This window comes from Acinonyx jubatus, chromosome D4, assembly GCF_027475565.1.
Source record: "Acinonyx jubatus isolate Ajub_Pintada_27869175 chromosome D4, VMU_Ajub_asm_v1.0, whole genome shotgun sequence".
Lineage (NCBI taxonomy): Eukaryota > Metazoa > Chordata > Mammalia > Carnivora > Felidae > Acinonyx > Acinonyx jubatus.
In genome coordinates this window covers 33,676,549-33,703,673 of record NC_069391.1, presented here as the reverse complement: position 1 = coordinate 33,703,673, position 27,125 = coordinate 33,676,549, and the positions used below count along the sequence as shown (strand labels likewise).

The 27,125-nt window shown below is 44.5% G+C and overlaps 2 long non-coding RNA genes across 2 annotated transcripts in view; both read right to left on the bottom strand.

Annotated features, from left to right (window-relative positions):
- The window catches only part of LOC128312166 (uncharacterized), a 73,867-nt gene that overhangs the window by 28,339 nt on the left and 18,403 nt on the right, over positions 1-27,125 (bottom strand). The gene's annotated exons all lie outside the window — the stretch shown is intronic.
- On the bottom strand, positions 18,719-25,666 carry LOC128312167 (uncharacterized). Its single transcript, XR_008291111.1, has 2 exons — positions 25,387-25,666; positions 18,719-23,502 (listed from the first exon to the last, which is right to left on the bottom strand). It is a non-coding gene; the product is annotated as an uncharacterized LOC128312167 (long non-coding RNA).

The window sequence follows — 27,125 nt, the reverse complement described above, 5'->3', positions numbered from 1 at the left end:
GTGTTACAAATCCCTCAATCACATTAGCAAGGATCATGAGAAATGTAAAGTGATGTTACTAAGGGGGGCGTCAAAAAGCCTACCCTCGACCTCCCCTTTTCCTTGCCAGGCTCCAGCAAACAGCTCCTGCACCTTTACTTTCTGATGCTGACCAGGCTCACGGAGCCTGCACCCAGGCTGACCTCTGATGTGCGTCCTTGCGGAACAGGAAAGACCCAGTCAGGTTGAGGAGCCCAGTGAGGAGGAGGCAAAAAGTGAGGCTCATACAAAAAAATCAAATCCTTCCGTTCAGATGTCAGCACAACAAATACTTATGGAATAAAGGAAAGCAGGGATGAAAAAGTCAATCAACCCACTGGAGCAACAGAGCTGGGTAATCTGCAGGGTCTGGACCCATATCCTGCTTCCCACCACTTCAGGCTCCTCCCCTGTGGACTGTGCTACTGCCCACCTGCCTTCTGGAAGTCATCTTGAAGACTGAAGGACATCACACATACATAGTACCCAGCCCCCAGTGGGCCCTCAGTGAGGGGCTGACTTTACCCCTCTGCCTTGTTTCACATCGTCCCCACATGTTCCCTGACTTTTCTCAGCTCTCTAGAAACTTATTCTGGGTGATTATAGCAATGATATCTATGGATTATTATATTTGGGATTTTTAGAAAGCAAAAGACTTTCTAAATCCTTTCCAAGTTCTAAATCCTTGGAAATATATATCTGTGTGTCTCAGCATTCAATGCATTGCTAACGTGGTAGGTGCTTAAGGAATATTAGTTGATTTAACTATTTTAAGTGCAGATACTTAAAGATGGGATCACTGTCAACTCCCTCATACTCTTAGTAGGCACTTTGACATTTATGTCATCTCCAGAGCCCCCAGCCACCTAGGAGGTGGGCTGGAAAGTATACATTTATCCCTATTTTATGGATGGGAAAACTAAGTCTCTGTGAGGTTAGGCAACCTGTCAAAGGTCACAGAAGTCTCCTGATTCAAAATTCAGTGGTCTTTATATGCTCATGGGCTGTCTGCTCATCTGTGGTTGGGAAGGAAGGGGTATCTTTGAGCTTGCCTCCCAGTGATGCATGTCTCAACCACAGAAGCTAAGTTCCAGTGAGGTGAAGCACTTTACCCAGGATGCACCACAGTAGGTGCCAAGTTGAGACAAAACCCAGGTTCTCCAATTCTTTCCTTTGGGTTCTTCTCATTTTTCTATGTGCCTTAGATCCAAATGGAAATAGACATAAGGCAGGGAGTACTAAGGGATAACAAAATGAGACAAATACTTTAGGTCCTCAGACTCCTGATAAATCAAATTCCCCCAGAGAGCAACCAAGACAAGAGTCTCCAGACCCAGGGTTCTACCTCCCAAAGGACCCAAAGCTGAGATGTCTCCCTGGAGGCTGACCTACCTGCCTGAGAACTCAGAGATGGCATCCAAGTCCCAGGGCCCCTCAGTGAAGCCAAGCATGGGGACTCCAGGGCAACTGGCTGCACACAACACCCTCTCTAGCACTGCTCCTGACCTAGATGTCACGGGTGAGTGGATACCCAAGTAGGTACTGAGAAAGAGAGGTGGGCCAGGGCTCCAGAGGACACTTGACTTGTCTCTCAGTGGAGCCAGGGACATGCTCCAGTGATGCCCATGGCTACTTCCTCTGAGGGCACACTGCCTCTCTGGAGCCTACCTTTGGGAGCCCTACCAGTGGGAGGTAGTCCAGGGGTCCTGCCCTGACCTGAGCAGCCAGAGGGAGCTGGGTGAGCAGAGAGTCATGGAAAAAGTGTATACTTACTCAACAGTCGCCAACTACCTGCTGTCAGACTGCACTGTGAACTAGGGATTCCTTGGTAAATTGGGCACAATGTTCACCCTTGACAATCTGTAAGATTTGTATCCAAGTAACCAAAATACAAAGCAGAGACTGGTAGGGCCCTAGAAGAAGGGCCTGAGTCATGCTGCCTGGCCTGATCTTAGCCCAGTCCTATGATGCTGAGTGACCCTGAGCAAGTGGCTTAACCTCTCCAATCTCAGTGTCCCTCATCCACAAGCTACTCTAAAAATGAAAAAAGAGGGGCGCCTGGTGGCTCAGTCAGTTAAGTGTCTGATTAATGATTTTGGTTCAGGTCATGACCTCATGGCTCGTGAGTTTGAGCCCCACATCAGGCTCTGTGCTGACAGTGTGCGGCCTGCTTGGGATTCTGTCTCTCCCTCTCTCTCTCTCCACCCCCCCCCCCCCCCGCCCCATGTGTGTTCTCTCTCTTTCTCTATCTCAAAATAAATAAATAAGCCTTAAAAAATTTTTTTAAATATGGTTTTTGGTACAATTGTAAATGGGATAAATTCCTTGATTTCTCTTTCTGTTGCTTCATTATTGGTGTATAGAAGTAGAAATGATTTCTGTGCATTGATTTTATATCCTGTGACTTTGCTGAATTCATGGATCAGTTCTAGCAATTTTTTGGTGGAATCTTTTGGGTTTTCCATATAAAGTATCATGTCTGTGAAGAGTAAAAGTTTGATGTCCTCCTTGCTGATTTGGATGCCCTTTATTTTTGTGTTGTCTGATTGTTGAGGCTAGGACTTCCAATACCATGTTGAATAACAGTGGCAAGAGGGACATCCCTGCCGTGTTCCTGACCTTAGGGGGAAAGCTCTCAGTTTTTCCCCATTGAGGATGATATTAGCAGTGGGTCTTTCATATATGGCTTTTATGATCTTGAGGTATGATCCTTCTATTCTTACTTTCTTGAGGGTTTTTATCAAGAAAGGATGCTGTATTGTGTCAAATGCTTTCTCTGCATCTATTGAAAGGCTCATGTGGTTCTTGTCCTTTTTTTACTGATGTGATGTATTACATTGATTGTTTTGTGTATATTGAACCAGCCCTGCATCCCAGGTATAAATCCCACTTGGTCGTGGTGAACAATTCTTTTAATGTATTCTTGGATCCAGTTGGCTAGTATCTTGAGGATTTTTGCATCCATGTTCATCAGGGAAATTGGTCTGTAGTTCTCCTTTTTAGTGGGGTCTTTGTCTGGTTTTAGAATCCAGGTAATCCTGGCTTCATAGAACTAACTTGTAAGTTTTCCTTCCATTTCTATATTTTGGAACAGCTTCAAAAGAATAGGTATTAATTCTTCTTTAAATGTTTGGTAGAATTCCCCTGGAAAAGCCATCCAGCCCTGGACTCGTTTTTTGGGAGATTTTTGATTATTAATTCAATTTCTTTCCTGGTTATGGGTCTGTTGAAATTTTCTATTTCTTCTTGTTTCAGTTGTGGTAGTTTATATGTTTCTAGGAATGTGTCCATTTCTTCCAGATTGCCCAGTAAAATACCTAGGAATAAACCTAACCAAAGAGGTGAAAAATGTCTACACTGACAACTATAGAATGCTTATGAAAGAAATTGAAGACAAAAAAATGGAAAAATACTCCATGCTCATGGATTGGAAGAACAAATATTGTTAAAATGTCAAAACTACCCAAAGCAATCTACATATTCAATGCTAACCCTATCAAAATAACACCAGAAAAGACCCCGAATAGCCAAAGCAATCCTGAAAAAGAAAACCAAAGCTGGAGGCATCACAATCCTTGACTTCAAGATGTATTACAAAGCTGTAATAATCAAGACAGTATGGTACTGGAACAAAAACAGACACCTATACCAATGGAACAGAATAGCCAACCCAGAAATGGGCCCACAAACGTATGGCCAACTAATGTTTGACAAAGCAGGAAAGAATATACAATGAAATGACAGTCTCTTTAGCACTGGGATGAGCACTGGGTGTTATACATAGTGGATAAACCACTGGAATCTACTCCTGAAATCATTATTGCACTATATGCTAACTAACTTGGATGCAAATTTAAAAATTAATTAATTAATTAATTAATTTAAAAAATAAAATAATAATGGGGCACCTGGGGGGTCAGTCGGTTAAGTGTCCGACTTTGGCTCGGGTCATGATCTTGCAGTTTGAGTTCGAGCCCTGCATCAGGCTCTGTGCTGACAGCTTAGAGCCTGGAGCCTGCTTTGGATTCTGTGTCTCCCTCTCTCTCTTCCCCTCCCCCCGCTCACACTTTGTCTCTCCCTCTCCCTCAAAAATAAACATAAGAAAAATTTTTTAATATAAAAAAATAATAAAGTAATAAAATAATTAAAATGTGCCTACCAAGTTTCAGAAAATATGACTATATCCATGGAAGAAATGTTACAAATATGTGTTTTCTTAAGCACATAAATAATATTTTTAAAAAACAACTGTAATCTAGGCATAATGTCTATTTGAATATAAGAAATAAACTTGTAAATATATTTTTTTAATTTTTTAAAGAAAAATAAAAATGAAAAAAGACAGTTGGCCTGGAAGATCTTTCCACATATGCTGAACAGGGAGAGATGTTATGAGTGTTTCAATTTCATCACTAATGTAGATCCCATGTAGTCAGCACCAAGTACCAAGTATCTGCTCAGCATCACATGTAATTACTCCAACAACTGTGGTGTTGCTGTATTATCTATATTTTAGAGAGGAGAATAGAGGCTCAGAGAGGGGTAGTGACTTACCCATAGTCACACAGATTGCAAGTGACAGAGCTGGGATTGGGACCCATGTTATTTGGGTCCAAGCCTACGTTCTTTCTGGACTGCCTCCTTCTTCCTCTTCAGTCTTTCATTCAGCAGTGATTTATGGAACCCTTTCTATGTGCCATGCTCCAAACGTACAGAGGGGAGCAAAACAGACCTGGAGACTTCCCTCACAGCCTCACAGTCTAGTAGGGAGCAAAGCAATGAAGAATAATTACAAGCATAACAACTGTCGCCAAAGGGGAGGTCAAAGCCCCATGGAGTGTGAAGCTTGTCCGGGAATCAAGCAAGGCCTTCTAGAGAAAGTAACCTTTGAGATAAAATCTGAAGGCTGACTGAGAGTTGGCCAGACAAGGAATCAGAGGGAGGGGACAGCATGAAATCCGGGGCTACTGGTGAACAAGAAACAGAACAGAATGTACTGTTTAAAGAACAGATAGATTCTGGGAGCAAGGCTGGAGGAGGAAGCAGTACAGGGGTAGGGTGAGGATGCAGGCAGGAGCCTTGTAACACATGCCAAGGAGCTTGGACCTGACCCTGAGGGCGCTTGAGAGTTGAGTTCATAGGCCCTCATACTCCCTATTTTATGCCTTGTGGCTTCCTCATGTGCCCTCTGACTGGCTGACTCAGCAGCTGAGGAGTGGGGTCAGAGGCCAGCAGAGCTGTGAATGTAGAGACAAGCTGAGGTCAGTGCAGAGCTGCAGAAAGGACAGAGAGAGGCTGGGCCAGGGCAGCACCAGGGACAGCTCTCAGGTGGCTCTTGGACTGTGGCAGAGCTCATTCACTCTCCCATTCATTCATTCATTCAACAAATATTTGTTGAGTGCCCTACTATGAGGGCACTGTTCTGGGTACTGGAGGATACAGCAGAAAACTAAACAGACAATATCCCCTGTCCTCTTTGAGATCACTTTCTTTCTAGTAGAGGTAAAAAACCTGACAAATAAGACAGTTGTTAAAAGGTGATCTGTGTATGGAAAGAACAAAGCAAGGAAGAGGATCAGAGGTACAAGCAAGAAGGGGAACAGTTATAACTTTAAATAGGATGATCAGAGAAGGCTTTACCACAGAAGTGACATCTGGGCAAATACATGAAGGAGGGGAAGGAAGAGTCACGAGCATCCATAGAGAAGAATATTTCAGGCAGAAGGAATAACAAGTGCAAAGTCCCTGGGGCAGGAGAATGTCAAGCATGTTGGAGGCTCTGTGAGGAGGCTGGGGGTGGGCAAGTAGGGGTGAATGATTTCAGGAAGATGGCAGGGAGGGAGTCAAGGCAGAAAGGGCCATTATACGGACTTGGCTTTTACTCTGGGTGAGTGACGAGCCACTACGGAATTCTGGGCACAGAAGTGACGTTATTTTTTTAAGTCTGTTTTCATTTATTTTTTTAGTATAATTTATTATCAAGTTAGCTAACATACAGAGTATACAGTGTGCTCTTGGTTTCGGGAGGAGATTCCCATGATTCATTACTTACATACAACACCCAGTGCTCATCCCAAGAAGTGCCCTCAGAAGCGACATTATTTGACTTATATTTCAAAGGATACTGCTGACTGCTGGGTGGATATGAGATTTCAGGAGTGAGAAGGGAAGCAGAGAGAACTGTTAGGAGGCTAGTACTACATCAGATAATATTGGAGTAGAAAAGCTGTGTTCAGTATAGAAAAGGTTAACAATACCAGCAAAGGAACAACGAAGGCTGTCACTAGGGCCAAGGTGAGGCCAGAACAAAGAGGAACAGAGAGAGTCCCACCCGTGGTTCCTAGATGAGAGGCTCAGCTCCTATCGGAGTCTGGGAAACTGGGAAACCCAAAAGGGAGGCAGGCATAGAGGAGTCCATGCCCTTAGGGGGATACCCTCATTCCATCCTGCCTTCCAAAGTCTGCTTTCTCTAAGCCCTTCTTCTTCCCTGGCTTCTGTTACATGCATCTCTTGCAATGAGTCTCACTTCCTCCAACCTATCCTCCATGCTGCCCCCAGAGTGTTCTTCTAAAAGGCATCCTGGACACTGCTATTACACTGTACAAATACCTTCAGTGGCTCCCTTTGTCCAGGGTAAAGTCACACCTCAAATCCCCCTATGATCTGGCACCACCCTAACTCCTAGCCTCATTTCTTACCATTTTCCATCACACATCCAATATTCCAGCCATATTTAACTCACTGCCTTTTCCCAAACAGGCCTCAAGCTTCCTTTGCCTTTGCTTACAACGCTTATATCTCTATCATGGAGGGCTCCAGGAAGCGTTCCCAAGCTGGATGAGATCATTCCCTCCTAAGAATTTACACAGCCCATGGGCCAGGCCACTCATTTCTACCAAAATCCCAGAGAAAGGCAGTGGTGAGGGAAAGCTGAGTCAATCTACAGCCAGCATTCAAGAGCAGGATGGCCAGTGTGTGAGTCCTATGGCTTCCACACAGAAAAGAGCAGGGCCAAGTATCCCAATATACTCTGAGGCATATTTGGTCATGATGCTTCAAGGCAGATATGGAAGGAGCCCGTACATATTATGAACCAAGAATGCCCTTGAACAAACCACTCTCCCAGCAAGGCAGAGAGAGAAGCCCCTGTCAGTAAGCACCTACTGTGTGCCAGGCACTTCACCTACATTATGTCTGGTCCTCTCAGCAACATTGCGAGGTAGGAGTTATTATCTCCACTTTTCAGACAATGATAATAAAGTTCAGGGAGATAATGCTACTTGTCTGAGGTCAGCTGTTTAATGGTGGTGAAGTTGAGATTTGAACATAGGTCTCTCTGACGACTTCATCAGAGCTTTGTGGGACAGGTGGCATTTGTCCTGGGCTTTAAAAGCTAGGTAGACTTTGGACATGTAAAGGGAAGACAGAAATGATGAAGGAAACAAGGGTATTTCAGGTGAAGAGAATAGAATGGGAAAGGGGATATTTGGGTCTCTGGATTTAAAAAGAGAGACAACTTTGCTGTTTTCAAAAAAACAGAGTATGTGCTGGAGATTAGCCAGAGCTAAGTCTGAGAAGGACAGTTAGGACCAATTCATGAAAGATCTCTAAATGTCTGGCTAAGGCAGGGGGATCAAGGAGCAGTCCCTTCCCCTTGCATCCAGAAAGCTTCTAAGATGGTGGCCTCGGTGAAGAGGGTTAGAGTAGAACCCAACAATACACACACAAAAATGGCTTCTTGTATCATATCTAACCAAGCAACTTTAGCAGCCTTTTGGGAGAAAAAATAAATAAGTAACACCTGCAAGGCTTTGCTTGATAGTGTCTACAAGGGAGTTTTGGAAACAGACAGGCTGGTGGATCAAAATGTAATGCTCACCACTTAAATAGCTTTATTCTTCAACAGCTACACTAAGTCCCTAAGCCTCCCAGAACAAGGGAGGAGGTAACAGTCATCATTGTTCCTTGTAGAGGACAAACACTCCAGTCTTCAGGCACCTGGGGCCCCAGCTCAGACTCTGAGGGGAATAGGGGACCCTATCCCCAGAGGGTGGCTCTGAAAGGACTCAAGGGAGCAGGGTGCTGTTGGGTGGGGAGGTGTGTCTTCTTAGATCTTGGGCCCACCCTCAAGTCCACCCTAATCCTGATACTGGGGTCTGAAAGGGAAATATTTAGAGACCTACTGGAGACTGGGGAATGGAATTTAAAGGGTCTCAATTGCCCACCACTCTCAGCTCCTTGTTGGCCTGCCAATTGCTTTGCGCTGGTCATATGCCATATGATACAGCTACAAAAGCAGGGCTCCACCATGTGGGAACTGTTTGAAAAGGTCACCCTCCCATCCCCAGCCCATCCTACACACCCCACAATTCATCTACAAGGTTCTATATGCCCACCAGCCTTTTCTGAAGGCCAGAGAGAACAGGGGAATTGCAGTCATGAAACTGGACTCCAAACAGAACTCTTCTAAGAGTCCAAAACAAAACCCCCCTGCACAGGGGGTCTCCTCATGTTTCTTGTTTTGAAGACCATTTCCCTTTCCCTTCTCTGAGACAGGAACGCCTCTTTCAGTCCTTCACCAGAGGAGCCTCCACTCTTCCAGTCAGGAAAAGCTCAACCTCTATCATAGGGATGGGACTAACTCAAAGTCAAGGTGATCAATAGCACATAGTAACTCTCCATCAGTATCTCTCTCAAAGTCAATATGGGGGGCAAGAGGGGAGGTGGGGGGCTTGGGCACTCAAAAGGACAATACTCATCAATGTGTCTCCTTCAGTATGAGATAAGCCTACTCCTTCTTCCCATAGTTTTCCAAACTGTATTGTTTGGAAACACACGGGTGCATTCATGCACATGCACGTGCACACACACACACGCAATTCCAAAGCTAAACAATAAGTCTCAAAGCCAATACAGACTCTAGGCTACTAGAAGAAAAACATTTCCTAAATCCACAAAATCTGCACAGACTCCTCTGCCCATGTGAAGATCCATCTTATATTATTATGCAAACAGTAACACATCCCCTTTTTTGCTCAGGCCAGTTGGTATTGAGTTTCTATCACTTGAAAGGACAAGAGTCCTGACCAACACACCTCATCACTCTACCGGTTAAGAAGATTTCAGCTGCAAATAACAGAAATGTATTCTCTCACAAAACACAAAAGTCTAGAGGTGGGATGGCCTCTAGGGTGGGTTGACTCAGGGGTTTAATGGTATCTTCAAGGTTCTTTCAAGCTCCCCACTCTGCCTAGAAAGGAAATGACCACAGTGATTTCAGATATCACATTCATATGAAATATCCACATGACATAAACCTGAGGAAGTAGAGGCTTTTACTCCAGCTTTTAATACATCTCTTTCTCAGGGATAAGGCAAGGAAACTTTCCCCTAAAGTCTCGAGCAGGTATCTTCCGTGTTCCATTGGCCAACTTGAATCTCATGCCTTTACTCATAACCAATAGATTAGGAGCGAAACAATGGCAAGCAAAATGGAATTTTCCTTAGACCAATCATGCTAATTTCTGAAGCTGGGTGTGGCAGAGTGCCCCAGAGACAGATGCCTGTGGTTGTGTGTGTAGGAGAGGTGAGAGGGCACTGAACAGGCAGCCTATCATGTGCATTACACTACATCTTATGGCTATTATGGCCAAAGCTTTCTTTAAACTTGGGCCACACCAAATCCTTAAGCAGGGTATCTTCTCCCAGTAGTCTCTGCAAGAGGGTGGTGGTCAGTAAAGACATGTACACACCTTGTCTAGAACCAACTTTTAGGCAATTCTTTCAGTCACTGTCTGCTCTTCTAGTCACTCTGAGGAAGGCTCTCCCAGCTGATGTGGGGGTTGGACTGGAGTGAAGTGGGGCTGGAGGCAGGACTACCAATCAGGAAGTTAGTAAGGCTGTCAGCCCAGGATCTGTGAAATGAGGAGACAGCCCAGCCCAGTAATGCTGAAGCCTGAGTCATGAGCACGTTTTGGAGGGAAGGCTGAGGATAAGACGGTATGCTCACAGAAGGAGGACTCTCAGGGATCAACCAAAGGAGGACATAAGGGCTCTGAGCCCTTCCATGAAGGTAAGGCAGGGAGACAAGACTCCATGAGTAAGAGGCAAAGGGAGAAGACCCCCACAGCCATCTCCTTTTCTTGTCCTGAATGGTGCCTGGCATGCTGGAAAGCCAGGTCCTTTGTCAGGCCTGCCCCTGGTGGCCTCTCCCCATCAGTTCAGTGGGCATTCCTTGGGTGACTAGAACAGGGAATCTGAGATTTGATTCCTGCCACTGGTCCTCCTGCATTCTTGTATTAACCTTCACTCTCCAAACACTCTGTGCTCTTTCTTGCCCTCAAGTCTTTGCCTATGCTGCTCCCTCATCAGAAAGGCTTTTTCCTGCCTAGAATGCCCCACTTCATCACATGCAGCCTCTGGAGCCCCAGCTGAGCGAGTGGTGACTCCTTCCTTTTATTCCCAGACAGCTGTAGAGCTGTATGCCTCACCTTAGGTTGTAATTCCTATCCAAATGACAATCTACCCATCTCCCAGAGCTATGAGCACTCCAAGGGCAGGGACCATGTCTTGTCCATCTTGGTGAGCTGTGCAGTGCCCAGCCACTGTGGGGCCACAGCACCTGCTTAGGAAGCAAGGGTAGAGATGGTGGACAGGAGGGAGGTTCCTGTTGCTTTGTCTAGAGCTAAGCCGTCCAATATGGTAGCCTTAGCCACATGTGGCTATCTAAATGTAAAAAGTTTTAATTTAGCTCCTTAGTTATACCAGTTGCTTTTCAAGGGTTCAATAGCCACTTGCAGCTAGTGGCTACTGATTAGAGAGTGCAAAAATATAGGACATTTCCATCATTGCATAAAATTCTAGTGCACAGTGCTGTTTTAGAGACTCATTATTGCTGCAGCTCTAAGAAGGGCAAACTGTCTACTACAAATTCCTTTCTTCTCCAGTCAGGCACCCAACACAAAGCCAGATACATCCTCCTTCCTCCTCTCTCCTTCCTCTCCACCTCCCTCCCTATCCCCTCCCCCCCCCCCCCCCCAGGGTCAGAAGAATACTTCTCAGTGCCTTCAGAGTTCACAAAGCCTTTTTATAGTCTGTGTCTCTGACCCTTCACTAAATCCGGGGAGGTAAACAGGATAGAGATTACAATTCTCATTTTATAGGTGAGGGAACCAAAGCTCAGAGAGGGAAAGGCTCTTGCCCAAGGTCACCCAGCCAGCAAATGTTGGAGCCTAGATGGGACCTCAGGTTAGAGTCCCTTCTTTTTCTCCAATGCCATGTCACCTCTCACTGAGGGGCCACCTAATCCAACCTATCTGATGCACTAATTCCTTCAACAACATTTCTGTCAAGTGTTTATCCAGCTTCTGCTTCAGTGCTCCCTATAATTCAAACCTCACTGCCTTTCCCTGAAGCAGCACAATCCACCTGTAGACAGCCCTGCCAGAAAACTCTTGCTGATTCTGAGCCAGAATCAACCTTCTTGTAACTTCCCTGTCCTGAGACCTTAGAAATCATGGGATACAGCCATTCAAATGCTCTCTGCAACACCAGCACCAGTTAGCTCTCAGCCTCTGCTCTTATACCTCCAGTTTGGGGGCACTCAGCACCACTCAAGGAAGCCCTTTCCTTCTTGAGGCATTTAAACACCAGCCTCTCTCCAGCAGCCCCCCCACCCCCGGCTTGCCCTCAGGCGCCTCCATAGACTATACCTGCTCTCTCTACCCCAGGGTACACCTTAGGGACAATGACCCATTCTCCTTAGTGTGCTTTTGTCCTGGCTGCAACTTCAACAGGTCATCAGAGACAGGATGCTCTATCCTCCTCTGTCCCCCCTTTCTCATTAATATATAAGCCCCCTTATTCCATAGACCCCTCCCACAAGAGGCCAAGGTCATGTCAATAATAATAACTACTGCCACTGATTATGTGTTCACCATAATCGCCAGGCATTTTGATAAATGCTCTGCTTACACTTTACCTTCAAAACCCTGCAGGGCAATCATTATTATTATTCCCATTTCACAGATGAACAGACTGCTTATATACATGCCTGTCTCCCTAGGTGAGAGGACAACTGCAAGAATCAGGAAGATGGGTGTGACCAGGGACAATTCAGGTTTGAGCCTGGGTCAGTCCCAGGCCCCAGGGAGGGCGAAGGAGTTCAGAAGAATATAGAATCTGGTAATGTGCACAGGCCTTAGGGGCAAAAGACATGGGTTTAGGTCACAGTCACTTACCTGCTGTGTGACCTTAAGCAAGTCACTTTGTCTCTTTGAACCTCCATTTCTTCATGTGTAAAATGGAGCTTCCAACCCCAGGGGGTTGCAATGAAGAAACAGTGAATGCTTAGCACTGCGCATGGCCCTTCATGAGTTCTCGGCAATGGGAGCTAATGCCAATATTATCATCAATATTATTACAGAGAGGCCTTATGCAGTGCTGAGGCAGGTATATTTGATAGTCTTGCCTTCCCACGCTGAACCTGGTCAGACCCAGTAGCTTCCGGCACCCCCTCATGGCTCCCAGCAAGTATCTGACTTCTGAGATGAGCCTTGTTATTTTTTTAATTAAGTAAGCTCTATGCCCAAGGAGGGGCTTGAACTCAGGACCTCAAGACCGAGAGTCACATGCACGACCGACTGAGCCCGCCAGCTCCCACCTCATAGATCAATTTAGATGTGCTAATGGAGATGGGGGGGAGGGCAAAGAGGGGCACAGACTGCTACTGTGGTGAGCCAGGCATTACCCATCCTTCTTTACAGAAAAGGAAGAGGGAAATGGGCAGGAATTAAAGGGTGGGGGTAAATGAGAGACGGCAAGGAAAGAGAAGAAACTAAAAATTACGTCATCTCACTTCTAAAGCAAACATGGCTTTGGGCAAGTCCATTTCTTCTCTGAGTCTCCACCAGCAACTCTATCAAATGGGGTAATAATACCTCCTTTGCTGACTTGGGGTGCTGTACATGGGAGCCCCCAGCCAGGGTTAGCCCACGGGGACACTCAGTGAGTTATCTACTCCTGAAGAATGGCTGGCAGCCCTGCTGTTGAGTCTTGGCCATCATGGCAGTCAATAAAAACAACATAATAACATAATACCTACTGTTTCCTGAATGCCTGCTCTGGGCTAATCCTCACAGCAACCTTCGAGGGAGGTGTCATCACCCACATTTGCAGAGGAAGAAACCAATAGTTCAGCACTGAACAAGGGTGACATGCCCAGGATCACTTAGTAAGCCAAGATGCCAGGACTGGCACCCAGGTCTGGCTGAAGCCAAATTTTGTTCCCTGACACCAAGCCGTGGAGCCCCTGTGAACCAAGCCCAAGTGTGGGAGCCTCTGAATGCATCTTCCATTCCAGCCCAGGGCCCACTGCCACAGACAAGACCACTATGTGTGGTGGAGGAGCATGAGACAGAGTTCTGGTCCCCTTTCTGCTGCAAAACGAACGCATGGTCCTAGCCTACTCCTTCTCTTCCTTGGCCTCAGTTTCTCCATCTATACGGTAGGGTGCTAGAAGTTAGGAGTCTCAGGGTTTTCCAACTACCGCCTGGGATCGTGCAGACAATAGGTAGAACTCAGAAGAGGAAAAGTGTTCTAGATGGGAACAGTGCACTGTGTTCCTCCACCCCTTAATAACCACCAATTTGTTAATCCCCGTAGCAGCAGGGTGAGTTATTGGGTACTATCATTATCCCCAATTTACAAGCAGGAGGTTGAATGAGAGAGGGACTGGCCCCAGGCTCAGGGCAGGGATGGGATCAGTAAAAGCCTGGAAAATGCTACAAATTGCTTCAGAATTGGGGGAGGGAACAGTAGGGGGACAAGGCAGGCCTCGGGTGGTAGGGGAGGGGGGAAATGACACAGGAATGTATTTCTGATCCTCGTGAAGCTGAAGTCCCTTCAGGCCATCTGAGCCAGCTCTCTGCATGCACAGATGGGCAGGTGGGGGCCCAGAGAGGGGCAGAGACTGGCCCAAGTTCACACAGCCAGAATAGCAGACTCAGAACACACAATGCCATGGGTTCTCATCTGAGGCTGTTCTGATGGGAGCTGGGGGCAGGGAGGGGGGTGCAGAAGGAGATGGCTCCTAAGAGCTGGGCTCCCTCTGTGGCCCTCCCTGAATTCCTAGAGAAAGCAGCCAGCAGTAAGCCCCTGGGGATTATGTGTGTACTAATGGCCTGTGACAAAGGCAGCAGGATAAGCTCTCTGCTCTGCAGACTAAACAAGGTGCAAGAAGCCAAGTCAAACAAAAGCCGAGGTTTTGTGTTGGCCTGGCTGGTGGGCTAGAAACAACTCAGCCTCTTGGGAGGCCAGGCCTATGCCACCACCCAGAATCTCCTCTGGTGGCCTTTCTCCCCTTTGCCACTGAGGGTCGGAAAGGAATATATGTCTGTAACACATGACCATCCCTGTTTGTAGCACAGAATGTACTTTCACCCAAGATGAAGAAACATCAGAGAGGGAATGGAAGATACATGTTCCGAGATGCACAGCAAGTCAGGCAGGCAGCTGGGACCTAAGGCCTCCTGCTCCACCTTAGCCTCCCAGATTCTTCCATAAATTAGTGTTGAGTGACATATGAACACTGAAACAGAGGGAAATGCAATACTCCAATTTCTATCCAAAGTATTGTCCTACATGACTTCTCACCAGAATCCGTGGGCACAAGCCCAGGTTCAAGTCCTACTCCTGCCCCTTTCTAGCCCCATGGCTTTGGCAAATTACTTCACCACTCTGAGCCTTGAAGACAGGAGAATAATAGTGCCCACCTCAGAGAGTTGTTGGGTGATTAAATGAGTAATGGATGCAGAACATCTGCTCCATGGCTGGCATACAGTGGGCACCTGACTACTGTTATTGCTGTTAGTAACTCTGGCACCAATCTGCTAGATGGCCCAGGGCAAGGCCCTCCACCTCCCAAGCCTCTCATTCTGCTTATTAATTAATTTATTTTGAGAGAGAGGAGAGAGAACAGGAGACAGAAAGAGAGAGAGAGAGAGAGAGAGAGAGAGAGAGAGAGAGAGAGAGAGAGAATCTCAAGCAGGTTCCACGCTGTCAGTGCAGAACTTGATGTGGGGCTCGAACTCACAAAGTATGAGATCATGACCTGAGCTGAAACCAAAGGTCAGACATTTAACCAACTGAGCCACCCAGGCACCCAACCAAAGCCTGTCATTCTTCTCTCTCTCAACTGGCATGCCGCAAAGATTTCTTCTAACTCCAAGGCTCTGTGGTCTCTAACACCAGCTTTTCCCAACCCACATGAATCTATGGACTCCAGAGTCAGGAAAGTGGGCTGGGAGCCTCTGTCACTTCCCTATTTCCCTTTCTAGGCCAGGCTGCCTCCCCGGGCCCTGAGCTCCACACACCCACTCCTGGGTGTTCTGGGTGTGAGTCCCCACAGCAGACAGTCTGTCCATTCCCAGAGTGGCTGCTGAGTCACTCCTGGTGCTGCTCTGAAGGTTTGTGTATAATTGCAAATTAGGAGACCTTAAGCCTTGAAGAGCTGGGAGACTGGGGCTGAAGAAGACGGTCAGGAGTATTTGGGGACTGCACAGGGGGCATCACATCCCTCTTCCCTGGCAGCACAGCCCTAAAGGGTAGAAAGACAAATCTTCCCTGCCTTGTTTCTGGTAAAAACTGGAGACACAGGCATCCTCCCAACCTCCGGGGGGGGGGGGGGGGGGACTTACGAGCCAGTCTCAAGCAACCCTCTCAGCCATGTGTCAAAGGGGGCCCTCCCCACAGTCCTAACTGTGCAGAGACTATTCTGGTTGTTTCTGAAAGCAGCTTCCTTTCTACATTGTAGAGCTCATTTCTGCAAAATGAGAATGATTTGACTTCAGGCCTGGGGCCATTTCTCATCCTTCCCTTTTGGTTTCCAACAGAAGCAAGAAGAGATCTGCCTCACGGGGATTAAGGCAATACTGTTCTCTACCAGCTAGGGAGGTGGCAGCAGGACGTGTGAGGAGGTTACATACCTGCCCCTGCTTACCTGTCTGTGTGTCAAGTTTAAGCCCCTGGAGGGTTTGTGTAACACTGTTTAGGAATCTTGAAAAATAGAGACCCTATTTGTGGGATTATAGGGTGTGGAGACGTTCTCAACTTTCACACTGAGGCTTCGGATGGCTGCCAGCCCCACTCAGTCCTGCCAGTTGCTGAGTCCTGCTTTGCACAGAAATGACTTCTTCCAGCGTATTAAAAATGAGTCACATCCCGGGAGTCATATCCCATGCCTCTTATCTTTAGATTAAGCACATTCTGCCACTGACCAGTTTGGACTCAATGTTTCCAGACACAGGGAAGATGGGGGACTGTAGAGGCTCTGCTCTTCTGGGTGCTTGCTGTATAACCTTAGGCAGGTCATTTCCCCTCTCTGGGCTTCCATTTATTAATCTGTTACCAAAACATAACAACCTATCACCACAGCTATTGTTCAGGAAGAGGTGAAGGTGCTTTCTGAAATGTATACTAAACTGTGGCACAAATTCAAGGGCTTATCACTGTCAAATCTTATGAATTATTTGACTCTTTAAACTGTATATATGTATAACCTTGATAAAAATAAAAACTTTTTTAAAATGATGTGTTGGGTGCCTGGGTGGCTCAGTTGGTTAAGCGCCTGACTTCGATTCAGGTCATAATCTCATAGTTTGTGAGTTCGAGCCCCCCGCTCTGTACTGATGGCTCAGAGCCTGGAGCCTGCTTTGGATTCTGTGTCTCCCTCTCTCTGCCCCTCCCCAGTTCAGGCTCTGTCTCTCTCCCTCTCAAAAATAAATAAACATTTTAAAAACTGATGTGTTGACAAGTGTTTTACAGTTTAGTTAAAACATTTGAGAATAATCACAGAAAAGTACCTAGAAAACTAATCAAAGCAATTATTAACTCCAGGAAAAACAAAAAATACAAGAAGAAAAACACAGTATTTTACTTGACTTAGCACTAAACAGTATTACGTAATCATACTAACTAAAACACTGAATGCTGACTGAACCAAACATTGTGATAGTACAGTGAGAAGATGGAGGGAGGGAAAATTGGGAGAGGTTAGTTAAGAGGGCTAAATCCTCTTCAATAAAACTAAGGAATCAATAAGATAATGTCTAAGGCTTATAAATAAAGAAATAACAGTATAAGCATATCAATTAGAAATTCAGATATAACTAGCAGAACAAACACCTAAAGGAGTGAAAATCAGTTGTCTGGAGGGAACAGCCCCAGGGAATGGGAAAGGAAGACGAAGACAGTTATTTTTCATTATAAATAAGACTTTTAGTATTACTTGACTCTTCAAGTTATATGCATATATTCTTGGATCAAAATGAAAATTAACTGAAAAAATAAAACCAGAAGCAAATGACAGCTACAAGGAGGCTCATTTAGGTTCCAGATAAAAAAGGACTTTCTAATATCTAGATCTATCTAAAAGTGGAATTAGGGGCGCCTGGGTGGCGCAGTCGGTTAAGCGTCCGACTTCAGCCGGGTCACGATCTCGCGGTCCGTGAGTTCGAGCCCCGCGTCAGGCTCTGGGCTGATGGCTCAGAGCCGGGAGCCTGTTTCCGATTCTGTGTCTCTCTCTCTCTCTGCCCCTCCCCCGTTCATGCTCCGTCTCTCTCTGTCCCAAAAATAAATAAACATTGAAAAATAAAAATAAAAATAAAAAAAAAATAAAAGTGGAATTAGTTTCCCCTACGGAAAGTGACTTCCCTGTCATCAAAAGTATTAAGCAGAAAGCATATGTCCATGTTCCAGAAATAAGGTAAAGGGTTCCAGCTTTGGCTGGGAAGTTTGACTAAATAAGCTTAGGGATCCCTTTCAACTCTAAGATCCTTTCCAATTCTATGCATCTGTGGAAGTAGAGATGTTTTTGTCATTTATCTCCTAAGTAATTCAGGTATGTATGTATTTAATAAGCATTTTCTTAGTGCCTATTTTGTTTCTGGTGCTGCACCAGATCTTGGGTTTGGGACAGAGGTGCCAAGATAAATATGACACAGGGTCTGCCTACAAGAATCTTTGAAGGTCAGTTCTGGAAAGTTCCTCAGTGTTTGTCTGATCCAACCCCTCATTATACAGAGAAGGAAACTGAGGCCCAGAGAGAGGCAGACACATGCACAATGTCACACAGCATTAGTGGTAGAGTAAAGCTCACATCTAGACCTCTTGATTCCTGGGCTAGTCCCCTTTTCCTCACAATGCCTCCTCTGAAGAGCAATACCTTAACAACGGTTCTAACAAAAATGAAGCTATTCGTCATGGTATTTCACTGACCTTACACAGACATCATTGTGCAATGAATCTTGTTTTAACTGTAACAAGGTTTGGCTTCCTGGTTATCTCCTTCAGAAGGGTATGTGGTGAGCTTTCTGGAGACACCCAAAGTTCACTGAACCCAAACCTCCAAGTCATTAACCAGAAAGGTCTGAAACAACAGAAATAAAACTGGCATTGCCTTGTCTCACCATCTCGTGAGATGCGTGAGAATTCATAAGTAAAGAGTTACCGCCTGTGTCATGGGTAAAATCCCAAATCATTTTGTGGAGTTTGTTATGATTCCAACAGCTATGAGAGCCAACAACTGCATGTTCCAACATCTTTGTAGTATCACTTCCTGGATCCTTTCTGCTTGATTTGGTAGCCCTGTCTTTGCCACCTTGAATAAAGTCCCACGTCTCACTGAATTTGTTTTCCCTATCTAGTTTGTTTGTTTGTTTGTTTGTTTAAGTAAGACTAGACCAGTGGTTCTCAGCCAGGGGCAATTTTGTTCCATCCCCCAGGGGACATCTGGCAATGTCTGGATACATTTTTGGTTGTCACAGTTGGGGTGAGGTGCTACTGGCATCTAGTGGGGTAAAAGGCCAGGGCTGCTACTAAACATCTTACAGTACACAGAGCAGCCCCTCCCAACACAGAGTGTTCTGTTCCAAAATGTCAATACTACTGCTGTTAGGAAATCCTGGGCTAGATTCTTTGGCTGAAAGGAACAGGAACTCAAGCCCAACTTGTTTAAGCAAAAGAAGAAAAAAAAAATCAGTATGGTTATTGTTAAGATATTATCATTGGTGTTTGATGGATGGACACACCTTGGCAACTAGAATAAGTAATTCAACTCCCATCTGGACTGCCTCTCTTTTCTCTCTGTTTTCCTTCTGTTCTCATTCTTTCCATGTGACACAGGATTAGCCACCCAGCTCTGAGTTCATATCTTCACAGCTTCACATCTAGAGAGAAAAAGGTCCTTTTCTTTCCACAAATTCCAGGGAAGGATTCTGATTGGTAAAGTTTGGGTCATATGCTCATCCCTTGAACCAATGACTAATGCCAGAAAAAGTGAAGCATATAAAATGATTGGCCTAGTACATGCCTACCCCTATAGCCAGAGAGATGAAGTCAGTTTCCTGAACTTGAAGAAGGGGTTCTAGATAGACAAAAACAGTAGCCACTACACCATGGAATAATAAAGAGGGTGAGGGACTAAGAGTCAAATATCTTAATGCCATTCTTGACTCTCCCTCTGATTTACTGTGTTTTCTTGACAAGTCCCCTTCCCTCTCTGGGCCCCAGTTTCTCACCTATACAATGAAAAGACGGACCAGAAGTCAAAGGGATCCCCCATCTCTAACATCTGATAACTTTTTGTTAGTTGTTAAGTATTATTCATCACCTCAACAAGGATGACATTTGAAAATACTTGCTAAACCCACCAAGTTTGCTGGTTCCAGGATAGAACATGGTCTAGAAATATCTAAAAATTTTCAACTTATTTTCGTTATCTAATCTTTCCCAACTTTTTAATGATAATGAAAAAAGCATCAAGTAAAATGCTTTAGCATCTATTCATATTTTCAAAATGGTCCAATGCCCTTCTCAATTCTTACATAATATGCAACCCTTATGGGGAAATTTTACAGATCCACAAAAACTACTTATACATTGCTTTTTATTTAAAAAAAATTATTTGTGGGGCGCCTGGGTAGCTCAGTCGGTTGAGTGATCGACTTCAGCTCAGGTCATGATCTCACGATTTGTGAGTTCGAGTCCCGTGTCGGGCTCTGTGCTGACTGCTCAGAGCCTGTAGCCTGCTTCAGATTCTGTCTCCTTCTCTCTCTGCCCCTCCCCCACTCATGCTCTGTCTCTCTCTGTCTCTGAAATAAATAAACATTAAAAAAAATAAAAAAAAATAAAAAATAAATTAAAAAAGAAAAAAGAAAAAAATTGTGATTTGTGATTTTTTATTTAAAAAATTATTTATGAATTATTTGTTCATAATCACATATGAACAAAATCTGCTTTTAACTTGGTATAAAATTTTTATGGGGTGCCTAGGTGGCTCAATTGGTTGAGTGGCCAGCTCTTGGTTTTGACTTCGGTCATGATCTCATGGTTCATGGGTTTGAGCTCCATGTCAGGCTCCACACTGACAGTGTGGAGTGCTTGGGATTCTCTCTCTCTCCCTCTCTCTCTCTGCCCCTTTCCTGCTTGCACTCACATGAGTGCACTCTCTCTCTCTCTCTCTCTCAAAATAAATAAAATTTAAACGGTCTTTAAAATATTTGGGGGCGCCTGGGTGGCTCAGTTGGTTAAGTGTCCGACTCTTGGTCTTAGCTCAGGTCATGATCATGTGGTACATGAGTTCAAGTCCTGCATCAGTCTCTGTGCTGACAGTGCGGAGCCTGCTTGGGAGTCTCCCTCTCTCTCTCTCTCTCTCTCTTTCCCTCTCTCTCTGCTCCTGCTCGCTCATGCTCTCTCTCTCTCTCAAAAAATAAACAAACTTAAAAATTTTTTATGTTAAGCCTTATTATGAAATGTATATAATAAAAAAAATAGATAATGTTGGGAAATTTCCCCAACAATATGGAAAATAAAGCAAAGATTTCTTTATCAACAACTGCTCATTCATTCAAGAGATATTCCCTGAGTGTCTGCTATGTGTCAGACACTATTCACTGACTGCTCCTGGGTAACTTACATCCTAGTGGATGTAGCTACATTCTAGTGATTGAATTCGGATTTCTTGAACTCTAGACCATCATCAAGATGAAGTCCATATCTCTCGGCCCCGTAGCCTCTCCAGCTCCAAGAGAACTCACATTCATACTCTTCACCTTGCCAAACAGAACCCCCAGCTCCTTCACACCTGTTACTGGAAACCCTCTTGCACTCTCCACATTTGTATTGCTTCCTCTGCAAAACCCCCTCGATGGTTCTCTTCCTACCACACAGATTTTGTCCTGCCCTCCTCTCTGCCCTTAGAACCTCATACACATGTCTACCACATAGCACATCTCACTTTATATCAGAATTATTTGTTAGGGTCACATTGGACTATGGCTTTCTCTAGGGAAAAGAAAGGTTCTTGTTTACCTGAGGATTTTCAGAGCTTGACAATCACCACACATCACACGCATGCACACCCACATGCCTCTGACTTGCTCTTCCTCCTCTACTCCTCTCACTCCTCTTCTCCCACCCTTCCAACTTACTCAGGCAGAAACCTGGGCTTCATCCGCAGTGAATCCCTCACCCTCGCCTCCCACATCCAACAAAGGCTTGTCATGTCTACCTCCATACACACCTTCACTTCTGTATCAATTACTTCCCTTGGACGAGATCAATCCTGCCCCATCCCTCATAGCATAGGTAGCTCATTAATCTTGACTTCCTCTAACAAGCCTACCTTAATTCCTGCCCCCCAACCCCAGGCTGGCCTGAGTGTCTGCTCTGAGTAGTTTAGGTCTCCTGTGCTTCCTAGTTTATATGGTGATTGTTCTCTCCTATTAGACTATAAGCTCCAGGAGGACAGGTTCTTATTTATAACTGCATCCCCATCTTCTAGCCTATTGCCTGAGACGTGATGAGTCACCACTAATGACTTTTTAAATAAATGTGGAACAAATTTGTTTGGTGTCAGAAAGCCTGAATGCTACTCAGATCTGCCATAGTTAACTAGCTGGGTCACTGTGCACTTACCTTCTCTGAGCCTCAATGTTCTCATTTGTTAAAAGGTCATAATAACTCCTCCAGTTTACCACCAGGATGAATATAAAACTCAAATGAGATAATAAATGTGAAAGCTACTTATAACCTCTAAGTTGTCTTACACACATAAGGGGTTATTTCCAAACGTTTTGGGTTTTTGTTTGTGTTGCGTTTTCTCTGTTATTTCAGATATAACTAGGTACTGCTCCTGTTTATGAATTTCCTGTAGGTGCAGAATCCAAGAAGAAAAATATTGCTGCTGCTTATCTCTGAGATTTAGAACTTAAATGTTTTGATCTTTTTAATGGTTAGAAGAACAGCTTTAATACAAATTGTACTAGAGCCACTGCTTTGAATGACCTAAGTTTCACCTAAACAACCAGTACCAAATTGATACAAATTCAACAAACTAACCCTTTATAATATTGGTTTAAGAGGGAAGAACTGACAACTTAGGACAGAGTAAACAGGGAAAAAAGAAATTCAAAGCAACCTTAAGTTCGGTTTTACACCTATTAAATTAGAAAACAACATTTTAAAATGGTAACTCTCAACGCTGTTGAGGTTACAGAAAAGCCAATATACACATACAGTGCTATTTGCATATGAATTGTTTGCTTCTTTGGAAAGCAAACTGATAAAATACATCAAGAGCCAAAACATAATACTACTCTTGGAAATCTATCTTAAGGGAAGAATTTAACACAAAAGGCTCTGTGCACAAAAACATATAGTATTACTCATAAATAATAAGAAAGTGCAAACATTTAAGAGTGGAGAAGTGGTTTGGTAAAGCATGTTGCACCCACTGGATGAAATATTTTATAGCCATTAAAAACAATCATTTTGGATGCATGGGCATGGCATCCTAGTCCTGCCCATGAAACCCCTGTGAGTACTGTTGGATGGCTTCTCATATCAGGAGAAGGCCAAGCTTTTAGATACTTGCTCAAGTCTTCATGTAAGTCAAAGCCAAGTTCTCCAAGATGTTTCCAGTGAAGGTGTTCAGCTTAAGCCAAAGCCCCCAAGATACCAAGTGGCAGTGGGCTGGAGGAGGTGGCAACGGGCACTCTAACATTACAGGAGTTTGGTAACTTACTGTGTACTCTGATCACAATGGGGCTGTCCACATTCTGCTGGCCTTGAAGGAGACTGTGGACACATGCAGGAAGGTTGTGCTCCTGCAGCCAGCTTGCAGCCAAAATTAAAAAGATGGCCAGACCTCCTCCCCACCCCCGGAAAGAGAGAGACAAGTGTATTCAAAGAGCCTAGGGGAGCCTTTGATTCTGTGCTCCATGCAACTGTAAGAGGGTCCCAATAAACTGTACCTCTCAGTATTCATGTACTTAGGTAGCACCCTCTCCTTGAATCCAGACTGGTCCTGGGACTCACTTGCAAATGATGATGCATGCCTTCTGCAGCTACATCAGAAAAACCTTTCCAGCTTCCACCTGGGTCTTTGGGAACACTCTCTGAGAGTCCTGGAACCCTGTGACTGCCATCCTGGAAAAGCCACATACAGGCACTCTGGTTGACACTCACAGAAAAGCTCAGCCTTCAAGCCGTTCCCTCTAAGCATCACACATATTAGCAAAGCTGTCTCGGATCCTCCTAACCAGCCCATCCACAACCTGATTACTCCCAAGTGACCTCAGTCAGTGCCACATGGAGCACAAAAATGAAACAGAAAAAAAAGAAAAAAAAGAATTGATCAGCTAATCTTAGCCCAAATTCCTGAAAAAATCATGGACAGAATAAAATGGTTGTTATTTTAAGCCACTAAGTTTGGGAGTAGTTAATATGCAGCAGTATAAAACCAGCACATAAGCTTTGGAGGATGCTTGAGAATAAACTCATAATTCCAGAAACATAATTCCAGGCAGATGATGGTAAAGCATCAAGCATTTATCCTGCCTTACCTTTATGAACTGTACTTCAGAGGAACCAAAGAGTTGATGAGATTGACTTCTTCCTCATAGAAGAAATACAGCTAATAAATGTGAGTGAATACCAGAATTAGAATGTTATTATTATATTAAAAGAAACAGAATGTTTGACATTCCTGATGAAATAATAGCATGAGGCACTGATCATCAATGACTGCTCAAATCATTAGGCAAACAGCGAGTGGGGAACGCTATAATGAACAGATCAGGCTGAAAGCACTTCAACCCACTAATTGATATCTTCTTACTAAGCCACAACAAGAGAAAACGAGCCATTATGGGTCTCCTGGTATGTATGAGGCAACAAGAAGTACACAGCACCAACTCTGAAACTCCCTTGCCCCCAAATCAAACCCAAGCCTGACAGCACTTCTGGATTTCATTCCACGGACCAGAGGAACATGTTAAACAATCTCCAGGGGGTATAATCAGCAAAATGCAAAACATGGTAAATTCTACAAGCCAAACAACCAAGCTTCTTCAAAATATAACTTTTTTGTTGAGGAAGAAGGGGAATGAATCTACTGATTAAAAGACACTTAGAAGATATATCCACTAAATTCAATGTGTAGACTATCTCTAGATACAGATATATATATTCGAATATGTATATATTTGGAACATTGTATACTTGATGATATTAAGAAATCATTTTTAGGGGAGCCTGAGTGGTTCAGTCAGTTAAGCGTCCGACTTCAGCTCAGGTCATGATCTCACGGTTTGTGGGTTAGAGTTCCGCATCGGGCTCTGTGCTAACCGCTCAGAGCTTAGAGCCTGCTTTGGATTCTGTGTCTCCCTCTCTCTGCCTCTCACCCACTTGTACTCTGTCTCTCTGTCTCTCAAAAATGAATAAATGTAAAAAAAAAATTTTTTTTTAAGAAATCATTTTTATTTTTTAGGTGTGATAGGATTTTGTAGATAATTTTTTATAACATCTTTATCTTTAGAGATAAAAGATACATGTATCCCAGATGCATCTGGGATTTCCTTTAAAATAATCCAGTGGTGAGGGGATAGGAGTGGATTTTGTATAAATGAAGCAAGACCAGCCATATATGTAGATATTATTAAAGCTAGAAGGTGGGGATGTGGAGGTTTAACACACTAATTATCCCCACTTTTTGTATAAAATTTAAATTTGCATTAAAAAAACTTAAAAAAAATAGCTTTAGCCAAAACAATGGAGGGAGGTATTTCCAGTGATGCATCACTGAGTGATCTGAGTGCAAGAGAGACAGTCTTTACCTCTTCCCCTCTCGCCAAATCCCCCTGCACTTATAGGACTAGAGACCTAAAGAGGAGTCTGAAGTCACATTTTAAGGGTGCATAATGGAGGGGAGTTTGGAGAGGGAACAAAATTATTAAGGAGGATTATACTGTCACCACTTGACACAATGGGGATTGCTGCTTTTAACTGCTTTAAACAAGTCTTACTTCATACCAGAGCTTCTACTCAAGAAGGCGTCGCCATGGGAAGTGGATCCTGCTCAGGAGATCAAATCTTTCTTCCTGGCTGGGTCTTTGAGTACATGCTCCTTCCCTACACGGCAAGAGAATGAAGGTGGTTTTTAGAATGCACTTGAAATTCTTTTTTCCTCTTCATGGTGTCCTTGCAGCCAGGTGTCTTGGAAGGCCCAGGAATGAAGGAGCCTCTGGATAAAGCGGCTGTCCTGCCTGAGAGGCTGGGGACCAGGTCAAGTTTCTGCCTTTCCGTGCATCTAAGTTTCTGCCTTTCCGTGCATCTCTATTTCCTCCAGGTGCAGTGAGAAGCAATATAGCACAGGGTCAACCAGTGGGCTCTAGACACAGCTGTTTCCACAAGTCATCAACTGGGCAACCTTTCACCTCCTGCACCCCTAAAAACAAGATGCGTCACCAGCAGCTCTATTGGAGTTGTCTACAAAACTACACCCAGAGCTCTCACTCTTGCTGTATCTGCTCAAACTGCTACCATATGATCCAGAAATATGGTCTCAGTATGTGCCATCAGTTTCCGTCAGTAGTCAAAGGAGACAGGCTTCATCAGATCAGACTAAGTGATCATCCTTGAGTGGATTATAATCCACAAGACAACTACCAGATGAAGGAAATAATGCTATCTCTTTATTCATATATTTTTAATCTTAAAAAAAAAAGAAGTAGAGATGGTAACTTCCAGCTCACATATCTTTTAGCTAATGTCTGTAAAGTGCTCAGCATGGATTCTAGAGCTGAGACAGCTTTCAAAAAAATGGTTATTACTATAGTTTATTTCTCCATAAAATGTAGATTGGTCTAACAATTATTAAGGGTCCTCCTTCTCCTTATTCTAATGTTGGAGGAATCATTCATTTATACAATAGTATTTCTCTCCAAGCCCTGCACCAGGTGCTGGTGCTGAGGTGGAGACAAACTTGGCATGGGAGCTGGGGGCTCAACTAAGCATATAAGGTAAAAACTCAGCATACTCAAAATTACTCTTAAATTTCCTTCACCATCAGCTGACCTCCCAATAATTTGCTCAAAGGTGCTAAAAGAGGTGCTATTGGGAGGAGTTACATGGTCTGGGCCATGGAGTGATGGTAGTTGAGGGATCTTTCGGGACGTGGCATCTTGTCTCCTTTTAGGACCTGGAAGGTTAAGAGCCTTACACTCTCCTCCATTCAGAGAAAAGCTGTGTCCCCTCCTTTGCCTTTGAGTCTTGAACCCCAGTGTTGACAAGAAAAAGGAGAGCAACTTCAATGGTCACCTTTCATCAAGTTGAAGGTCATTTCCCAGTGATCAGGAGCATGCTGCTTCAGTAGGCTCCTCACGCCTCCCTGTGGCAGGTAGGCCCCCACAACCTGTTCTCATCATTCTATACAAATGCAATGAGTACCTTCCATGAGCAAGATGTTGTGCTGAGCACTGACAAGAAAGGAATAACCCAAAGGTGGCTTCCCAACCAGGACTGTATAGACACAGACCCTAGACATGCTGAGAAGGTCACAAGAAGGAACAGAGATGGGCTATAGGGAACTGGGAGACAGGAAGAGTCCCCAACCTTCCTGGGAGGTGACCCTGGACTTGACTCTTGAAGGACAGGAGAGATATGAGATGCAAGACACTGGCAAAAGGCTACCATGGGATAAGGAGACAACATGAGGTCAAGTCTGGAGACAGGAAAGATGGACTATGTCCAAGTAACAGCAGGTGGATCAT